Source organism: Macaca nemestrina, chromosome 9 (assembly GCF_043159975.1).
Source record: "Macaca nemestrina isolate mMacNem1 chromosome 9, mMacNem.hap1, whole genome shotgun sequence".
Taxonomy (NCBI): Eukaryota; Metazoa; Chordata; class Mammalia; order Primates; family Cercopithecidae; genus Macaca; species Macaca nemestrina.
In genome coordinates, this window is record NC_092133.1 from 78,337,453 (window position 1) to 78,355,214 (window position 17,762).

A 17,762-nucleotide genomic window follows, 5' to 3' on the forward strand; every position below is an offset into this window, starting at 1 on the left:
TTTGTTAGACTAACTGTTTTAATATTAATTATGATGCTATATTTTTCTGAATCGGTTCAAGGAGATTAATAGTCAAAAAAAGAAGGTGTGCAGATAGTTGCTTAATGAGATCTGGGAAGGAAATTTGGAATCCTGTGTTCTTTCCATCATCAACAGGCATTTTACCTAAAAGCCTAGAAAGACACCATTGTGATTTTTTTCCTTTGTTCTGTAACTCTTTCCCATGGCTTGCACAGTGACAATAGCATTCATGCTGTTCACCTGGCAGGGAACCTAATTATGGCTGTTTTATCTGAAGCTCAGATAATTTCAGAGCTCTTTGAAAAGATTACTACCTTAATCTACCTGTTAAGTTCTTCAGTGCACTTATGAAAACCATAGCATCAACTCTGTAGATTGTAAGAGAAATCTAGAATTTAGAAAGATGGAGGAGTGAGCCAAATGAGCATTGAATTAGAAGTCTGGAGACCTAGGTTCTGGAACTATTTTTGGGTAGTTGACTTCATCTTTTTGGAATGCCGTTGCCTAGTCAGAAAAATAAGGACGATGGAATAGGTGGTCTTCTCAGTCTAAATTATTTTGTTTGTATTTTCTTCTCTACTTTGAATTCTCAAAAGTATTTTGCTTTAGAAGGGTTCTATTAGTATGTTTTCAGTTCTAAACATACTAATACTATGATGATGTAAAGCAGCGGTCCACAACCATTTTGGTACCAGCGATCATTTTTGTGGGTAACAATTTTTTCACCGGCCAGGGGGTACTGAGAGTGGGGGATGGTTTTGGGATGACTCAACTGCATTACATTTATTTATTGATGGATTGATTGGAGACGGAGTCTCGCTCTGTCACCCAGGCTGGAGTGCAGTGGCTTGATCTCTGTTCACTGTAACTTTCATTTCCTGGGTTCAAGCAATTCTCCCGCTTCTGCCTCCCGAGTAGCTGGGACTGCAGGCGCCCACCACCACACCTGGCTAATTTTTTGTGTTTTCGTAGAGACGGGGTTTCACCTTGTTGCCCAGGCTGGTCTCGAACCTCTGAGCTCAGTCAGTCTGCCCTCCTCGGCCTCCCAAAGTGCTAGCATTACAGGTGTGAGCCAGTACGCCTAGCCAGTGTATTACATTTACTGTGCACTTTATTTATATTATCATTACATTGTAATATATAATGAAATAATTATATAACTCAACATAATGTAGAATCAGTGGGAGCCCTGCACTTGTGCTCCTGCAACTAGAGGGTTCCATCTGTGGGGGATGGGAGGCAGTGACAGATTATGAGGCATTAGATTCCCATAGGGTGAGCCTAACCTATATCCCTCGCATGTGTAGTTCACAATAGGGTTCGCACTCCTATGAGAATCTAGTGCTGTGGCTCATCTGACAGGAGACGGATCTCAGGTGGTAATGCAAGAAATGGGGAGTGGCTGTAAATACGGATGAAGCTTTGCTCACTCACCTGCAGCTCACCTCCTGCTGTGCAGCCTGATTCCTAACAGGCCAAAGACCAGTACAGGTCCATGGCCCAAGGGTTAGGGACCCCTGATGTAAAAGACTTATATATGTTGGTGAAAAGAGCAGACACAGAGGAGACTCCACACACATGGATTTAAATCTTGGATTTATTCTTAGGGCCAGTGTCATCTGGACTGGATTATTCTGCCTCTCTGAGATTCACCTTCTACAACTATAAAAAGAGAAACATGGCAGTTAGCTTTCAATATTTTTTAAAAATTGCTAATAATATAAGTAAAGTACCTGACATAATAGAAACATTCAATTAATAGCAACCGTTATTTGTGCGATGCTTTCTAACTTAAGGACTAAGACATGAATTTAACCACACAGGAATTCTCATTTTTGAGAAGACAAAGAATGAGGAAAATCTGAAACATATTGGAAATCATTAATAAAATTCTCCTTTGATCAGCTATTTATTTCATTTCAGCGTTCTGTAATTTGCCCTGCTCTCGGGTACGTTAGAATACGTTTATGCTACTTCACACTTCGAAAAATCTGTGCAAATGCCAGTGATTGTAGCATTAGCCTGATTTTTTCCCAGTCTTCTGGGTTTTTTTTGACTCAACACATATTGTGAAACACTCAGGTATTTATTCCTCAGGAAAGTATGACATGTGAATGAGAACTAGAGAATAAGATCTTGTGATAATAAATGTTTGAGGTTAGTCCCCCTTTGTCCTGGCAGTTTTCACATGTCACTGCTTACTCTGTGGAGTCTACACTTGTATGTAAAAGGCAGTTTCTGTGTTAATTGGTTTATTTTAAAAAGAAAAGACTTGAGGCAGTGACCATTTTCCTTTTCTGAAGACAGTGATATTAGATCATTCCCAGACTGGCCTATTTTGCTTTCACATACTGCAAAATGCCTGATATGCCCCATTTTTGTGCTTTAGTAATCATTCAGACTTTGATGTGCATTTCTTGAGGGTGTTATAACATGTTTTTGAATTTTCTCCAGGAAGCACTCTGATGATGTGATGAATAATTTAGCTGGAAAACTATTTACTAAAGAGAAAACACGAAGGATGAAAACAATCTAAACAAACTTTTTTCCCGGACATAAATAATGAGGGCACCTACTCTTTTGGCAAACGGTATAATTACTGCTTTCCTGGTTACTAGTGAAATCTGGGATATGCTAATGCTTTGGCATAAACAACTGAATATAAATCTCAATAATTGAAGTCTGACCAAAAGAGGGGTTAAATATGTCTAAGAGGTCAAACACATTTACAGCAGAAAAAAAAAGAAAGGGAAATTATCTTAGTCTGAATCACAAGATGGCATGTTTTGGTTTTACTAAAAAGAGAAGGAACTGATATTTAGAAGGAGTTTTTTTTTTTTCCAGAGAGTAAGGCGTTCAGAGTCACGGGGTCTGAGTGTGAATGCTGGCCCACCTGCTATGTGAATGGCCTTGAGCAAGGAGATACATCTCTCAGTCTGGTTTTTCACTTCTCTAATACAGGATCCCACCCTCTGCCTTGGCTACATAAGAGAACTGTTATAAGGTACGCTAAAATTGCAGATGAGAAAACCTGCCGTAAGCTATAAAGGACCAGGGAATGTCAGAAATGATTGTAATGCTGTTGGCCCTTCAGCTGCAGTGCCAACTGCAGAAATTAAGAGGCTGAAAATTTGATATTGCCCTTGGAAGTGAGGAGGAACATTGCTTATGGCATTGTTCTCCTGAGCAAAGCTGGTCTAACATGTCTGCCCAATCCAGTGAACCTATTTCAGCATGTGTCATGTAGGATGCACCTTTTGAAGGGCTGTCCATACAGATGTTAGGATATATCTTAGTTAATTTGGGCTTATAACAAAGTGCCATAAAATGGGTAGCTCATAACAAATAAATTTATTTTTCACAGTTCTAGGGGCTGGGAAATTTGAGACCAGGGATCCAGCATGTTTGGGTTCCTGTGTGGGCTCCCTTCTGGGCTGCAGATGGCCATCTTCTCGCGTGTCCCCTCTTAGAAAGAGAATAAGAGCTCTTGGGGGTTCCTTTTATAAGGGCACTAATTCTGCTTATGTGAGCTATTACTGATGACCTAATTACCTCCCATAAGCCCCACTTTCTTATGCCATTCTTTTGGGGGTTGGAATTTCAGCATATGGGTTTGGAGAGACACAAACCTTCAGTCCATTACAGGGTCCAAGTTGCTTCATGTTCCACAAGCTACCAAAATCTAATACTGGATACTAATTCCCCCAGAAAAACATTAGAATACAGGGATTTGTCTCATTCTAAAATGAGAATTTATTATGCTTAAACCAAACCTTAGGGTGAATCCTCAAAAATTCAGACCAGAATCTGAATGCAGCCCTCTAGGGTACTTACCACTTGGGTATTTCTAGTAATTTATAATGAGCATTGAGACTGCCCATTCAGATATATTCATATACTTGTTCAAATAATCAAAATGTGTTTTCTCTTCCCTTCTATTTACTGCTGATTTTCATTCTACCTACCTTCTCTGCAAAGAAGATTTACCTTGATAACTAGCAATAACAATAATAGTAATAGTAGTAATAGCAAAGGTATCATTTACTTAACTCCATCAGAATTTCACATACTCTTATTTCTGATTTTATTATTTCTTTACCATGAAAATCTGAACAGAATCATCTCTGTCCAATGGCCCATCTTTCTTATTACTCATCCACTCTTCACCGCTTGCAATGTATTCCTGTACCCCTGCTCTAAAACTACTGACCTAACAGGCACCAGGGAATTCCTTTTAGTCCATTCACTAGCTCTTTCAAAATTCTAATCTGCTTTGACTTTTCAGTACCGTTTAACTCTCTGGAATAATTTCTTTGTTTTTGAAATCCTCTACACTGTGGCATGTCACTTTACTACCTTTGTGAGAGCTGCTTGGTCTCCTCTGTCTACTCCCTCTGTTCCCAGTCCCTATGTGTAAATTCTGCCCCTTCCATTCCCACTGTGACTCCTCAGTTTTAGATTGTCATCATTTCTCACCAAGATGTTGAACTGGCTCCTCCATGAGAGAGCAGAGTGGAGAGGTGAGGCAAGTGTCTGCCTGCCTTCCTGGTCCATGACCTCTCTCTGCCCTTCCATGCTGGGTGACCATCTGCATGTAAAGTTGGTTTTAGCTTTCTTATTGGTAAAGTGGGGATAATAATAGTATCTATTTTTTGGATGAATGGGAGGGGTCAATATGTTACTACATGCAAAAATGCTTAAAATAATTCCTGGCCCTCGGTAAGTGCAATATAAGTGCTGCCATTACTGTCTTTGTTTTAATATTAGTTATGATCATCATCATTTTAAGTGGTCTCCCTGCTGTTAGATCACTTGCTTCCAGTACATTCTGTACACAGCAGTCAAATTATTCTAAAACAAAGCTTAGTTTATGTTACTAAGCTGTTTCACATTCATATTTGCATTCTTTATTGCCTAACAGTTTTAATCAGGCCCTCAGTAGTCCTGATTTGTATTTCCTGGCTTGTCTGCAAGTCTCAGTATAATAGTTAGTACTGATGTCTCCCTTCCCCACTGTGTTTTCCTTACTTTCTAGAATCGTGCTTTCCTTCCACCTCCATTAAAATCCTACCTGCCATTCACAAGACCCAGAGCAAAGGCTACCAGACCCTTGATGCCTTTTGTAATCCTCTATGCTCAAGCATAAGTCTGTCCTCTCTGAAACTATTAAGTAAAGATCTTTATTTTAGGTTTCTTTTTGGCCCCATATCTCTGTATTTGGTATTTTATTCATGTACATGTCATCTTTTCTCCTAGATTATAAACTCCTTGGGGAAGGCGTTTATATGGCCTTCCAGCTCCCTGCACAGGATATTACATCCAGTAGACAGATGTTCAATGAAGGGCTATTGAATTCATGTTGATTTCCATGTGAGAATAGAGCTGGATATTCACTTCCCTTTTTGCTGTGCTTGCTAAGCAGACTCATTTGCACCGGCCGCTCCCCCAGTTGGTCCCCAGGAAAAGAGGGTACTTATGGAGATTCTTTTCCCATCCCCACCATCTTTTAGGATTTAGATGTTGTTCATACACTGAAAAGTTCAACTCTTGGCTCATAGTAGCAAATACTATTGGATATTTGTTGAATGAAAAATAAAATAAATGGTAAACATTTGTTGAGTGAGAAAGTAAAAATAAATAATGAATAACCACATCCTGACCCACTTGTCTGGCAGAAGTGGGAAAAAGTTGTAAATAAGCATTTTCTGGAGGAAAAACACACATCCCACACTTGCTTCTGAGTGGTGTGGGAAACATAGATTGAGTCTGAAATTGAGAGGCATGCTTGTGTTTACTAAGCACATGGAGCAGCACTGTCAGAACCCTACTGGCTTTTGCAATACATTCTTTCATCTTTTCAAAAGTAACTTTTTCTATTGCATTTGACTTAGGTTAAGATTAAAATCAATTTATCCTTCACTTGATTCATTTTTGTCAGTGTGGTAACCTTATCAGCAAGGCATTTTGCACCCAAAAACATTTGCTGCCGGAATGAACGAGGCCCTCTAAGTTCAGTGTGAATATAAACTCCATAGCGATGGTAGAAATGGTCTCAGGTGACCTGTCAGAATAAGAAATGCTTCCTCTCCAGAGGTCCCGGCCTGTTATCCCCCAGAGCCACACAGTGAATGAAGCTAAACTCCTGTTCATGAGGTGGAATTATCTCATAACATTTGACCCGTGAGTAGTTTACAAAGACAACCCAGGAAATAAAATTTCAGGAGTTGAAACAAGTATTCACTAGAGACAGAACAAAGAAAATACGCCACAAATTTGTGGATCAATATATCAATATGGAAAGTTTTTTAAAAAATTTTCTTTGTTTAACTTTTATTTTTGTGCTTGACTTTTCTTGGGATATATTTCAGCATGAAGACAGTAGATATAAGAAGTATACACTTTGGGAGGCTGAGGCAGGTGGATCTCCTGAGGTCAGGAGTTCAAGACCAGCCTAGCCAATGTAGTAAAACCCCATGTCTACCAAAAGTACAAAAAATTATCTGGGCATGGTGGCAAACACCTGTAATTCCAGCCACTTGGGAGGCTGAGGCAGGAGAATTGCTTGAACACCCAGGAGTTGGAGATTGCAGTGAGCCACAATCAAGTCGTTGCACTCAGCCTGGGCAACAAGAGTGAAACTCCGTCTCAAACAACAACAACAAAACAAAACAAAACAAAAACAAAAACAGAAAAAGAATAACTTCTGCTGAGATATCAAGACCACATTGGTCTTGACCCCGACTGTCTAGGACTGAATTTTATACCATTTTATAAGACTCTGCTAATTCCTGTCCTTGCATACATCGCATAGCAGTGATCATTTAATTGTCCAAACTCCCCATCTACGTCACAAGACACTTGAAGGCAGATCACAACTACCTAGCTCTTTGCCTGGTGTCTGGCTCTAGTCTATACTTACCAGATGCTGTATTAAAAGAGGTGAAACTAAGGCATGAGTCTGCTGCTGCAGCTCAGAGGCCTCAATCAGACAGATGCCAGGCTGAGTTTGACTGGCAGTCTTGTATGTTTGACTGAGAATGTTCTGGCTCGCAAGTATTTAAGAACAACAGAAAGTGAATTAGGCACCAATACATAAAAATTGAGACTTTACACAAATCTAAATTCCTGGGTTCTCTTGAAATACCTGAAAATCTGATGACATTGGACCTACATTGCTACAAAAACCTGGAGAATAATGTCATGGCTATGAATAGTGAAAGTATTCTCCACTCTATCCTATTTCCCCTGGCACTTAAAGCTTCCTTAGTTCTCACCTCTAACAACCCACTGGGCCTACAGGCATTGGGAGCTGTTCCTTCTCTTCCTGTTTGTCTCGTTAGAGGGATGACCCCAAGCTTCTCCTCGCCATCTTCCCTCTGACTCCCTCGGTATTAAAAGAGCATCTTGCTTCCTAAGAAGGATTTTATCCTCCAAAACCATTGTCCTGCAGAGCGACAGGAAGCTCCTCATCTGCAGTGGCCCTGCAGCTACAGAGGAAGCTTTTCATGCAGCTCTGACTACACATGGGAGTGAGGACAATAGGGATTCCCTCACAGACTGCCTGGCTTCAGTGCTGCATTCTCCTGCCTTGAGTCTTGAGCTGCTTCCTGATCCTGACTACAGTCTTGTCACCTGCTTGGCCTGAGAAGCATGAAGGTGGTAGATCCTGGTGCCGCTCCTGACCACCCAGCAGAGAACACTTTGATTTTTTTCTAAGTAGAAATTGATCAGTGTGGGATTTAGAGATTTTCAAAGGTGCCTTTGTTTAAATCGAGAATTGGGCAAGGTAGTGATCTTCATTAAAAAGCACGATGTGGTCACCAGGGTTAATGAGGCAGATCAGAGCAGCCCTGACACTAAATAAAGGCCAATTAACTCCAATCACTGCAGACCTGGGTACTTTCTGGCAGTACAATCTCCCTGTGGGGGGCTTCATAGCCTAACATCTCTCCAGCAGAGGTAAGGAGGACTGGCTCCAGAGGAAGGCCCCTGAGCAATGGTGTGGGGTGAGGGGCATTGCTCTCCCCACCACACTGCCCATCAGGGGCTTGTGGGGGAAGGCATCGCCCCCACCTACCCTGCCCTGCGTGGTGCTGTAGACAGAGAAGCAAGACTCAGAGGCTGAGGCCCCCTGTGGGCTCCCAACCAGCTCAGGGGCCAAGCACAGAGATTCAGATTCTCAAGACCCCTTTTCTCTATCTATTTAATTAATTTCCTTGAAGACGGGATCATCGAGTTCTGGCTGAAAAATTATTTAAATCTATGAATGAAGACAAATGATTTCAGCACAAACATTGCTCAATTGGGTACAAAGTTTTTTCTTCCCTTGTGTTTGCTTTAGTGATAAAAATAGCCAGTGCTGATATAAATTTCACCTTGTGCCAAGTGCTGATCTGAGACCTTTACCTACATTGGCTCAGTTAGTCTTCACAAATTTTCTATGATATGGATGCTATTATTAACCCCATTTATACATGGGAAAACAGAGGCATTGGAAAGGTTCAGTTCTATGCTAGGTACTTTCCGTGCCTACTTCTATGTGATTCTCATAAAAACCTCTGTGTGATGAGTATTTTTAGCACTATATTACAAATGAGGACACCGAGATTCGGAAAACTTGTGTGCCATATCTGGTACAGTATTGCTCCTAATGATATTAATAAAAGGAGGATTTGGATTCACTTTTTTTTTCTATTTCCAAAGTGTGGTGGTATAGAATAACTAACTGCCTAGGCTGAAGGAGTTTAAATTTTTCCTTAAGATTTATCTATGAGCCCTCAGTTTTTCTATTCAAGGTTTCTGGAATGGAGAGTATAATAAGTACCAAAAACTAACAATGATCTTAAAATAGTGGGTACAGAATAATGCCTCTGGCTCCAGCTTGCTCCGTTGAGTTTCACACCTGGCTGTATTACTTTCTTGCTTCTGACTTCTTTCAGTTACTACACCGTGGATGTTCCTCCTCAGTCACTAAAGACTAGAACATCGCCCAAAGCCTCCTTCTCTACTGCAACTACAGTCATTAGCATAACAGACTTTAGCATCCAACACCCTGATCTCTCATTCCCTTCACCTCCTCATCTCCAGCCACCTTCTTCACTTCAACTAAGCCACACATTTTATCATCACACCTTGGAATTTTCCAACACCGACAACTATATCAGCTCTAATATTCCATGTCAACATGCTCCATTTGTTTATCAAGCACACTTTCTTACTATCTGGTTAGCTCAAATGCCTCCCGTATTCTTTGACCTCACGAAACTCTCAATTTCCCTCAACACTTAGCTCCCTGGGAACATAACTTTCCTTTCACTCCTGTTTGGTTCCCATGATTCCGATGTTAGTTCTCTCTTCCTACTTCAAACCCACAAGATGAACCTTCCTATCAACCTTCTCCACATTGACAACCAAAAAGTTGTAGATAATCACACAGTGGGGGAATTTGGCTGTATTGTTTATGACATATATTCAGGTCATCTCTAACTGAGCTGTCAGTCCTGCTGAACAATCTCACTAGTTTTTCTTTCAAGCTCACTCTCCCACCTTTTATGCTACCTTATAAATAGCTCTTCTCCAGTCCTTCCATTTCTTTTCATTCTCACTTCAAACACATCAGACTCAGCCACCATCGTCTTACTCAAATGCCCAAATGTTTTTCTTTTTTTTTTTTCTTTTTTTTTTTTTTTTTGAGACGGAGTCTGGTTCTGTCGCCCGGGCTGGAGTGCAGTGGCCGGATCTCAGCTCACTGCAAGCTCCGCCCCCCGGGTTTACGCCATTCTCCTGCCTCAGCCTCCCGAGTAGCTGGGACTACAGGCGCCCGCCGCCTCGCCCGGCTAGTTTTTTGTATGTTTTAGTAGAGACGGGGTTTCACCGTGTTCGCCAGGATGGTCTCGATCTCCTGACCTCGTGATCCGCCCGTCTCGGCCTCCCAAAGTGCTGGGATTACAGGCTTGAGCCACCGCGCCCGGCCCAAATGTTTTTCTAATCAGTCTTCTTCAATTCAGTCTTGCTCCTTTTCCTATTCATTCACCATACGTAAGTCAAAATAATGTATTTAGAGCCTATATTTTATCATTTCATTTCACTGCTTTAAAACTTTAGTGTCATTCCATAGCTAATAAGATAAAATAAAAAATTCTTACCTTGGTTACCCTACAAGTATCGCTTCGTCTGGCTGTGCCGAAACCTCACCATCCTTGCATACAGCAATCCACCCCTTTACATTCTACCTTCATGATCTTCTTTTAGTTTCTTGAACATGCCAAGCTTCTTTCCAATTCAATGTATTTTGCATTTGTTACTTACACACTTGTCTGTCTCTGAAAAACAGCCCCCATTCATTACCCAGCTTCCACTATTTCAAGATCTCAACTTAAATATCACATTCACAGTTTTTCATGAAGCCCCCTCTACCCCTCTCTGTTGTGAGTCAGGGCTCCTGTCATTTACTCTTCCAGTGCTGGGTACTTTTCCTTTAAAGGACCAACCATTTTTAGAATATTTACATATGTTCTTATATTTTAAATTCTGTCTTGGAAATTAGATTGTAAGATTAAGAATGGAAGGTTCCAGATATACTCACTTACTATTCTAAGCCAGGATCTAGTACAGTGAAACTTGAGAAACATCTTATGAACATTTAATTCACTTTAACATAAACTAGATTTGATACCTTGGACTTGGTGTTGACCTCCCAGAACCTAATTTCCTGAGTGGTACAGTAGGGTCACAATACTCCTGAGAACTGTGATGAGGTTGCAGTGTAATAATGGGTGGCATCCACACTTTGGCAATTCTAAAATGCTTTGTCAACTACAAAGCTGATGACCTCAGTAACAATGAGCACACCCAGTGCCAGACCTTGGTTTGTAATACCATTCGCCAATTAAAGCGGCTTGGTTTCCTTGGAGAGATGGATGATTCTAGGGTTAAAGCAAGAAATATATATTTACCTATACGAACCTGGAGCATCTTATACTGCCAGAAAGCAAGGAAGTGCTAAAAACAAAACAAATAAACACACACACACACACACACACAAAACACACTGATTACACTGATTGGTAGATGTCAAAGGGACACAGGAGCCAACAAAAGCACTTCAAATGGCCAAAGCTGAAAAAATTTGAGCAACAGAATAAAGCAGTTTTGTATTATAACTGAAAGTATGAGACAAATGTTGATGAGACCATGCAGATATAAATAAATAATTGAATAAATACATAAATGAGACAGAGACCAATCTGCCATGCAGAATTTCCAATAATTTATGTAGATATTCAATCCTTGAGGTGTTGGCTGCGCATAGTGATCTTGTTTCTCTTTCCTGAAGAGTACACATGGAAAGAAGGAACAAAGAATAACTAAATGGTAGGAAATCTGACAAACGCTACCCCAGGCAGTTAATCAAGGTCAATATTCACAATCATAAGTCATGCTGATATTATGTGCCTTTGATAGGATATGATGAAAATGGCACTTTACATCTGTAGTCTTCCTTCCTAAAACCCATAAACCCAATCTAATTATGAGAAAAACACCAGACAAATTCGAATCATGGGCCAACCTATAAAATACCTGACCCAGAACCCTTTAAAACCATCAAGGTCATCACAGACAAGCAAAATCTGAGAAATTTACACAGCCAAGAGGAGGCTAAGGAAACATGACAACAGAATAAAATGTGGTACCCTGGAGGGGATCCTGGAAGAGAAAAGGGCATTGGGTAAAAATGAAGGAAGTCTGAATAGACTATGGACTTTAGTTGATAATTTCCTATCAATATTCTTTCATTCACAGTGGGAAATATACCATATTAACGTAGGAGGTAATATAATTTTATCTTACTTTATGGTGGAAATAATAGAGGAAACTGGGTGTGGAATATAAGGAAAACTTCCATACCATTTTCTCAATGTTTCCGTAAATCTTTTTTTTTCTTTTTCTTTTCTTTTTTTTTTTTTTTTGAGGCAGTCTTGCTCTGTCCCCAGGCTGGAGTGCAGTGTCATGATCTCAGCTCACTGCAACCTCTGCCTCCTGAGTTCAAGCAGTTCTCCTGCCTCAGCCTACCAAGTAGCTGGGATTATAGGCACACACCACCACACCTGGCTAATTTTTGTATTTTTAGTAGAGATGGGGTTTCACCATGTCATCCAGGGTGGTCTCAAACTCCTGACCTTAGGTGATCTGCCCGCCTCAGTCTCCCAAACTGCTGGGATCACAGGCATGAGTCACCACACCCGGCCAATTTTTCAGTAAATCTGAAACTTTTCTTTTCTTTTCTTTTCCCTCCCTCCCTCCCTCCCTCCCTCCCTCCCTCCCTCCCTCCCTTCCTTCCTTCCTTCCTTCCTTCCTTCCTTCCTTCCTTCCTTCCTTCCTTCCTAAGTCTTACTCTGTCACCCAGGCTGGAGTTCAGTGGTGCGATCTCGTCTCACTGTAACCTCCGCCTCCTGGGTTCAAGAGACTCTTCTGCCTCAGCCTCCAGAATAGCTGAGACTATAGGCATGCACCACTGTGCCTGGCTAATTTTTGTATGTTTAGTAGAGACGGGGTTTCACCATATTGGCCAGGCTGGTCTCGAACTCCTGACCTCGTGATCCATCTGCCTCGGCCTCCTAAAGTGCTGGGATTACAGGCATGAGCAACTTTGCCTGGCTTAAATCTGAAACTTTTCTAAACATGAAATCTACTTTAAAAATACTATGCATCATCATCATCGTCATCATCATCATCCACTTGCTGTGGTCTAAAAATACTCAGATGTATCTACCTTCTTTCCCCCAAATCGATGCCATTGTTGTTATTGCTTTATAATGTATGTTATTTTGAATGCTTTATATACTGTAGAGTGCTCCACAAAATCAGGGCACTCTTTTTCTTGTATGACTCACTGCCTTCTTAAGGTGTCATGCTGGGTGTTCTCAAGTATCTCTGGTCTTGTCAGGTTTAGTCCTCCTTCCTGTCCTGAGGCACTGGCCTGCACTCCCTCTTTCTCTACCTCTGTGTTTGCTCACACTCTTGCTGTCTGTCCTGCTGCTCTGCCTTCTGTTTCTCTTCTTGTGGGATGACTATGGGAATAAAATTCAGATTTATTTTCCTAATTCTCTTCTGCAAATTTTGAACTGGGGAATATTGATGTCTCTATTTCTAGTTTCTAACTTAACAAAATAAGGGTATTCTCCAGATTCACAAGGAATGTGTATGATCACTAAGAGAATGCATTTGGAACCCTTTAGGCAATAGAAGAGGAAGGACCAGAAATGCAGCAAAATCAATAGCTGAGTTCTTACAGAGAAAGAGAAGCAGGGAACATTATGTCTCTATCTATGATGAGAGACGTGTTTTTCTACTCTCTAGGAAATGACTTCCTGAAAATGATGGCCAGATAAATCAGAGGTCATGGTCCGTGGAATTGCTATTTTTCTCAGTTGACAATGTGTAGAGGACATGGTTTATAACTAGTACTACTTCTCATGCCATTTGCTCTGATTTTATAACAGCGAATTCAGCTCCAATTGTGGACCTGATTGCAAGATAGTCTTAAATTCTCAAAAGGAGCTAGAACCCTGGATTGTATGTAAATTTTTAAAATTTATTTTTAAAACCTGAATGCCAAAAAGTGTTTGAATGAGAGCATCGTTCAGTCCAAAAACAATTGGGTACCTCTCTGGAAGGTCTAGTGAAAGGAAAACAGAAGAGAGAAGGAAGAAAGGAGAATGGAGAAAAATACCTTTTCTTTCTTTTACGTATCAAGCAGTAATGAGTTCAGAATGCAATTTTGTCCCAATGTGTTACAGTGTGTTTTGTAAAAGGCCTTCAATGCATGTTAGTTGAGTGAACAAATAAAGAGACACATTTAAAACAATTTTAAGGTCTTTTGTAGGAGTGATTAGCAAACATTTATAAAAGAAAGAAAAAGGTTATTAAGAATTCTAGGCTGAGCATGGTGGCTCATGCCTATAATCCCAGCACTTTGGGAGGCTGAGGCAGGTGGATCACCTGAGATCAGGAGTTCGAGACCATCCTGGCCAACATGATGAAACCCCATCTCTAGAGATATACAAAAATTAGCCATGTGGTGGCGGGCACCTGTAATCCCAGCTACTCGGGTGGCTGAACTGGGAGGATTGCTTGAACCTGGGAGATGAATGTTGCAGTGAGCCGAGATCACGCCATTGCACTTCAGCCTGTATAACAGAGCAAGACTCTGTCTCAAAAAAAAAATAAAAAAATAAAAAAAAGAATTCTAATTTTTCCTATGATGTCTATCTAACAAAAGAAAATCACCATATTTTCTTGCACTTTTCCCTGAAAAGCATAGTATTAATGTGGAATGAATATTTTGGAGTTAGGTAAATCTAAGTTTAAATTCTAACCCTATTACCTGCTAACTACAGGGCCTTACATGAGTGGATAACTCTCTCCTCCTCGGAGTCTGCATCTTGCAAAAGTCTCTGGCTAAAATCACACCCTCATCACTTACCAGATACTCCCTGTTTGTTTCCCAGATAGTGCCTAACACACAGCCTTTAACAGAGAGCAAGGTTTTGTAGTCGTCTCTCTTTGTAACCACTTGGTTATTTAACAGTTGTCCAGATGCAGCAGTGCTGTAGGTGCTGCAAGAGAATGAAATGCATCAGTTAAAAATATTCCAACCTAGTTTATTGACATTCTCAATTATATTAGTTATGGATGGAACGTTCCTAGGGAATAGACAGTGATAATAGTTGTGCTCAATTATGGGCTTATCATTTTAAGGTGTCCTCTGTTTTCTTTGACTCATAATTAGGACTCAACATTTTTATATTTGATCATTTTATTTTTCTTATTAGAGTCCATTATTCTACTGTGAAGGTTTGAAAGAGATATGGCATACAAATTGGATTTGTGTATGCTATATATTAAGTATGCATTTGAGGAATCAAAAATATGAATTCACAAATTAGGCAGGCATCCTTATTGTATCTATCATATGGGTTTTCATGACACAGACTAAATAACAATCATTGCACAAAGGCCCTAGTGCAGCAGGGCAAATGGTGAAGTTACTTGCTTGATATTAATTCAGTGCTTTGCCAATAATGCGAAATTGTCCTAATGTTACATTTGAGGAAAAAGACCCATTGAGTACCAGCATTCAAACAGGCAGTGTTTTAAGGATACGTTTATAGGTTGCCTCATCTAACAGTTACAACAAACCAAGAGGGGAGTTGTCTGTCCTTCAAAGTTTAGATGAGGAATGTGAAGGTTGGAGGTGTGAAGTGCCAGTCTTATGGCCACATAGCTCCCCTGTGATAGGTCCAGGATTTAATGCAGGGTATGTTTCACACCAACCGTAACATAAGTCTTCCACTTTGAGAATGATACATACTTGATTTTACTTGGAACTTGCGAAATTAGAAACAAAAGCAGCTGTGGTTGGGAACTGTGCAGACTGGGCCTGAAACTGATATCCCCAGGAAACTAATTGTGAAATGGAAGATGAAAGTTGGGTGCTGGGTGTGACAGTCTCTGGGATTATTCCGGAGCTCAGACCTATTCTGTGGCCTTATAGAATTAATACAACCCCATACGAAAGGGAGCTTTTCGGTCATCGTGGGTTAATTTCAGACAAATAAATCATCTTCCATTGATCGAAAATCTGAATGTTCGATATTATAGAGCAGTTGTTATCTTTGTCACTTTAGTTCCCTTTCCATTTAAAACTGAACACCAATCCTTGTCAGGGCCTTTGTGTGTTTTTGGAGATGAACACTACAGTTTCCTGCCAAAATACTAGCATACATCAGTAGTCCTTGGACCAGAGTCATTAAGAGAAAAAATCCTGGTTTACTCAATCTAGGAAGACCCAGCGCACCTGACACCAAGTCTGTGCAGAGTAACCTTGAATTCAGGATATATATGAAAATTCCAGCACCTACAGTCCTCTTTATTAATTATAAATTAGATGGCACACTGTAGTAATCATTTTGTTGAACACAGCCATAGGCAAAGTTAGAAAAAGAAGTATTAAGTTACAAAATGGTATAATAAAATGGCAGCAGAACAACTAGGATGGAGTTTGCAAACACTGACCACTCCATAACAATGAATCAGGCTGGGTGTGGTGGCTCATGCCTGTAATCCCAGAGCTTTGAGAGGCAGGGGTGGGAGGATTGCCTCAGCCCAGGAGTTTGAGACCAGCCTGGGCTATTTAGTAAGATGTTATATCTATAAGGATGGTTTAAAAATATTATCCAGGCATGGTGCTGCACACCTATAGTCCCAACTACTCAGGAGGCTGAGCGGGGAGGATCACTTGAGAACAGGAGTTCGAAGTTACTGTGAGATATGATTACATCTTTGCACTCCAACCTGGGTGACAGGGCAAGACCTTGTCTCTACAAAACAATAAAAATAAATAAATAAATAAATAAATAAATAAATAAATGTTATTCAGGCTGCAGCCAAGTATTTCCTGTTGCTATAATGCCATACTTTCTATTCCCCATCCCACAAAATACACATTCATTTCTAAGACTGAAAAGTTGCCTAGACAGTGTTGGTTCATAAACGGATTGCTCTTTCAGTCATAACAAAAAGCTATACATCTTCCTAGTCAGGCTAAAGGGCTTAGTAATTCACCTTATATATATCTCCTAAAGAAATTAGGAAAATCACTGAGTTTGGTGTTTATACTCAGTGCCCTGACTTTGGTGGAACCTATGATAGTGGTACCAATAACACATGGGAGACATTTACAATGCCAACAGCAGCTAGAGTTGCAAGTGCAGCATTATGGGAGAAGAGTCTGAGTAGAGTCATGTCTTTCTTGGAGCATCAGGAAGAGATTCTTAGAAGTGACATGTCCACTGGATTAAGTAGAGGCCTGAGGCATCATGTTCCTTCAACTGTCCAGGAAATCTCAATTATATCTTGAATTAGACACTGGGAAGTAACATGACAACGACAGGTTGGGTAAAGACAATGAATAGGTCACCAAGAGGCTGGCCATTTATCTTCTAAGCCATAGCATTTGCAGTGGGAATATGTCAGGATCAGATTTCTGGTTTAAGATCACTAGAGAAGCAGAGTGAGAATGGACTCGAGTGGTAGTGACTGGTGACAGAGAGACCATTTTAGTCTTTTCCATTTCACTAAGTAAAATTAGGGAGATAGTAAATCTAAAAAAAAGGTAGCCTCAGTAGAGCTGGGGAAACATGACCCCCCATCCAGGCAGAACACAATAAAGGACTAACAAAGCACAGTATATATTTAGGTGCTACATGATGTTGTAGTCTTCATGTGCTAATGGAGTTCCGTGAAGTAAGTGAGCAGAGAGGTCTGTAGTTGATAATGGTTTGGAAATTTGTGTCCTCCAAATCTCATGTTGAAATGTAATCCCCAATGCTGTGAGTGGGGCCTCATGGGAGGTGTTTGGATCATGGGGCAGGTTGCTCATGAATGGTTTAATACCATCCCCTTGGTGATGAGTGAGTGAGTTCTCTCTTGGAGTTCACATGAGAGCTGGTTGTTTAAAAGAGCTGGAGACTGATATGTTTTGGCTGTGTCCCCACCCAAAATCTCACCTTGAATTGGAAACCCCATAATCCTCATAATCCCCACATGTCAAGGGAGACACCAGCTGGCGATAATTGAATCATGGGGGTGGCTTCCTCCATGCTGTTCTCGTGAATTAGTTCACATGCGATCTGATGGTTTTATAAGGGGCTCTTCCCCCTTCACTCATTCATTCTCCT

At 40.6% G+C, this 17,762-nt stretch overlaps 1 protein-coding gene and 1 long non-coding RNA gene across 17 annotated transcripts in view; one reads left to right on the forward strand and one right to left on the reverse strand.

Annotated features, from left to right (window-relative positions):
- The window catches only part of LOC105469857 (neuregulin 3), a 1,123,162-nt gene that overhangs the window by 371,662 nt on the left and 733,738 nt on the right, over positions 1-17,762 (forward strand). The window lies entirely within an intron of this gene.
- LOC105465924 (uncharacterized) lies at positions 1,601-10,782 on the reverse strand. Its single transcript, XR_977853.3, has 3 exons — positions 10,697-10,782; positions 10,167-10,343; positions 1,601-1,683 (listed from the first exon to the last, which is right to left on the reverse strand). It is a non-coding gene; the product is annotated as an uncharacterized lncRNA (long non-coding RNA).